Source organism: Mastomys coucha, unplaced genomic scaffold (assembly GCF_008632895.1).
Source record: "Mastomys coucha isolate ucsf_1 unplaced genomic scaffold, UCSF_Mcou_1 pScaffold5, whole genome shotgun sequence".
NCBI lineage: Eukaryota > Metazoa > Chordata > Mammalia > Rodentia > Muridae > Mastomys > Mastomys coucha.
In genome coordinates this window covers 68129214-68133220 of record NW_022196911.1, presented here as the reverse complement: position 1 = coordinate 68133220, position 4007 = coordinate 68129214, and the positions used below count along the sequence as shown (strand labels likewise).

At 40.9% G+C, this 4007-nt stretch overlaps 1 protein-coding gene across 1 annotated transcript in view; it reads right to left on the bottom strand.

The window, feature by feature from the left end:
* Positions 1–4007, bottom strand: part of Ankfy1 (ankyrin repeat and FYVE domain containing 1) — a 75232-nt gene that overhangs the window by 54160 nt on the left and 17065 nt on the right. The gene's annotated exons all lie outside the window — the stretch shown is intronic.

Below are 4007 nucleotides of genomic sequence, written 5' to 3'. Positions count from 1 at the left end.
GCTGTCCTGGAACTCACTCTGTAGACCAGGCTGGCCTCTAACTCAGAACTCTGCCTGCCTCTGCCTCCCAAGTGCTGGGGTTAAAAGTATGTGCCACCACTGCCCGGCTTGGTTTTGTTTTTGTTTTTTCTTAAGATTTATTTATTTATTATATGTGAGTACATTGTAGTGTAGCTGTCTTCAGACACTCCAGAAGAGGGCGTCAGGTCAGATCATATTATGGATGGTTGTGAGCTACCATGTGGTTGCTGGAATTTGAACTCAGGACCTCTGGAAGAGCAGTCAGTGCTCTTAACCACTGAGCCATCTCTCCAGTCCGGTTTTGTTTTTTTAAGACAGGGTTTCTCTGTGTAGCCCTATCTGTCCTGGAACTTGCTCCATAAACCAGGCTGGCTCAAACTCAGAGATCCACCTGCTTCTGCTTCCCAAGTGTTGGGATTAAACGCGTGTGCCACCACCACCTGGAGATAGAAACAATACTTACAAACCTGGGTTTGGGGAAACAAACAAGCCCATCAAGTTGGACTTAAATTTACCCTAAGCACTTTGAGTCAGACTCAGATCAATGACTCTGAAGAGCTAAGAAAGGACTACTAAACTCCAAGGGCTAAATACTGAGCACAGAGAACTCAACACTAGCATGGGAAGTGTAGACTCTGTGTCAGGGAACAGGGAGGTACCACAGCACAGCAGAAAGGAAAACTTACCCTGGAATCTCATTCACGGTTCACACAAGAAACTAAAACCTAACTTGCCTACAGAGATACTTCTTGTCAAGACACTGCAACAAGAATGCTAAAAGCATCTTATCCTGCTTAATTGGGGTCAGAATGTTTCTGACCTTGGGTTTAGTCCTATGAATGTTCTTCTTATCCCTAACCCCCCAAAAACACTCCTCATAAAACCACCTTACAATTCATTTACTAAAGAAAACTCTTAAGATAAACAAGTAAAAAAAGCTTATACACTCTTCCTTAAATGTAACCTTTATTTATTTTTTAAAAGGGAGGAAGGGCAGGCTTTCACCATATCACTGCCTGGCCCGAGTAAGATTCTGTATGTAGACCAGGATGGCCTCTGCCCCAGAGTGCTAGGACTAAAGATACATGCCACCTGGCTATCCTGGAATTCACTATATAGACCAAGTTGGCCTCCAACTCACAGAGATCCTCCTGCCTTTGCCTCCTGAGTGCTGAGATTAAAGGCATGCACCACCACACCTGGCCCCTACACTTAAAGTTTAAGCATTGTCTAATCTTTAAATCTTGCTGTAAAGTGCATCCTTTAAGCACTGTAACTTAAAAAGCCACCAAATCAAACATACTACCATTGTACAGATCCCTAAGCCCAACTCTCTCGAGAAACCTGCACTCATGTACTGATATGTCTGTTCTTTCCAAGGCCTGTCTACCCGCCCCCTCTCCTCAGCATTTGACCTTAAATCTAAAGTATGTACCATCTCTTACCTCTTAATAAATTTAAAATTTTTGCTTCACTCAGACTGATCCTGGAATTCTTTTCTGTGGCAGTCAAGGATCCGGCTTTCCCTGATGGAGGTCTCTAAGCACAAAATGTATCCTTGCCTCTGCTGACTGTAGCCACTAAGGATACATCACTTACAACATTGCTCATTTAATAAAATTTATTATGGCTACGAGTTAGCTAATTTTCAGCAGTAGCTTCTTCTTCCTCTCCCTCTAATTTACCAAAATAAGCCCATAGATTTGAGTAATAAGATGTATATTTCATCTGAATGACTGTGCTATACATGTTTCCCTTTGTCTCCCTCATGTCTCCCCATCCGCTCTTCACCAGCCCAGTCTGAGGACAGGCATTTGGTTTTGGTTTTATTTTTATTTATTTAATGTATAAGTACTCTACTGCATATATATCCAGAAGCCAGAAGAGGGCATGAGATCCCATTACAGATGGTTGTGAGCCACCATGAGGTTGCTGGGAATTGAACTCAGGACCTCTAGAAGAACAGCCAGTGCTCTTAATCACTGAGTCATCTCACCAGCCCCAAGGCCAGACATTTTAATAAATGTACTTTTTTTTCAACAGTTGTCCTGTTAAAAAAAAAAAAAACTGTTTCTAACAGTTTATTGGCCTCGATTTAATTGAAAATGTTTAAGACAAAAAAAAAAAAATATGCATTCAGAGCCTGCAAGATAGCCCAATGTGTAAAAAGAGCTTGTCCTACAATTCTGATGCCCTGAGCCTGAGACTCAGTGAAAGAACAGAACCAACTTGTAAAAGTTGTCCTCTGACCTCCACACTTGTACTGAGGCATGCGTATACACCTACAGAGCTGAGTTAAAATAAAGATGCCAAAGTCTAGAGAGATAGCTCAGAGGGCGAGCATGTTTGTGCTGCTCTTGCAGAGGACCGGGCAAATGCCTCTTCTCCAGTTGGCCTCCAGCTTGACTAGTCCATCCTGGATGTCTTGACCTAGTCTCCAGCATAGCCCCCTTTAGTAACTCTGAGTCCTCCATTACCTTCCTAATCTTTTTTTTTAAAGGTTTATTTATTTAATGCATACAAATACACTGTAGCTGTCTTCAGACACACCAGAAGAGGGCATCAGATCTCATGACAGGTGGTTGTGAGTCACCATGTGGTTGCTGGGAATTGAACTCAGGACCTCTGGTAGAGCAGTCAGTGCTCTTAACCACTGAGCCATCTCTCCAGCCCTACCTTCCTAATCTTAAACTTGGCTTCTAGGCACACTACTGGGTCACAATAATAAAATCACCAATCAATGGCCTGACAATTTATTTAAGCTCTTTGTAGAGTCAGACTTTCTATTAGCAACATTGTTTCTAGCTTCTTACTTCTGTTACCTTCTTTTCTGGTTCTTTTCTTACATATCCTTCATTTCCTAATCTGATAACCTACTTTTATTAAAAGATACAATTTTACAAAATTCAGACATATAACATAAACTTCCCTAAGTGTGCTCTTCTGATTGCTCACATTTTACTGTCACAACCATGTAAACTATTCAAGGTGTGAGCATCTAGGGCTCATCATCTTCTTCCCACTCAGGAAAACCTCTCTGCGCTGTCACCCTCCAGGTCCTTAGTCCTTCTCTCCTAATGGAAGCACAGCCCATGGGTACTACAAATTCAGCAACATCAAAAAAATTCCAAATTAAACATAACATCCTCCTCAAATCAACCCCTCCTTTCTATTTCTGTCTTATGTATTTCCCAGAGCTGAAAATGGAATTATCATTTACAAACTATTCTCATCTATTCACAACAGTATAGCACTGTGGACCTGGGATGTACTTCAGTGGATACAGAATTTCCTAGCATACAAGCTCTGGATTCCATCCCCAGAACCCCATAAATGAATGTGATGGCACAGTCCTGTGATCCTAGCACCTAGCATCACTTAAAAGTTCAAGGCCACTATTTATAACAGAACCTGCTACACGCACACACACACACACACACACACACACACACACAATGTCTAAATGATTTAGGACTAGCAAAAATGTGCAATATGTACACACTAAAAACAATAAAACATGAGAGATATCAAGAACTACCTAAAGAACATTTATGGGTTAGTAAGTCCCAAAATAATTAAAATGTTCGATTCCCTCTGAATTGACTTAGATTCCAATGAAAATCCCTTCAGAGGCTGGAGGGATGGATCAGAGATTAAGAGCACTGTCTGCTCTTCCAGAGATCCTGAGTTCAATTCCCAGCAACCACATGGTGGCTTACAACCATCTGTAATGGGATCTGATGCCCTCTTTGGACCTGCATGCATACATGCAGGCAGAATGCTATATACACAATAAATAAATAAATCCTTTTAAAAAAACCTTTCAGGTTCTTTGTAGATCAGAATGCTAAGATTTAGATGAAAATGCAAAGAACTTATTAGACAAGTTTTCTAAAAAAAACTAAAATATTTACATGTCTCAATTTCTACATGTGCACAAATGCTCCAGTAATTAAAACAGTATTGTGTTGGCATCAACACAATTT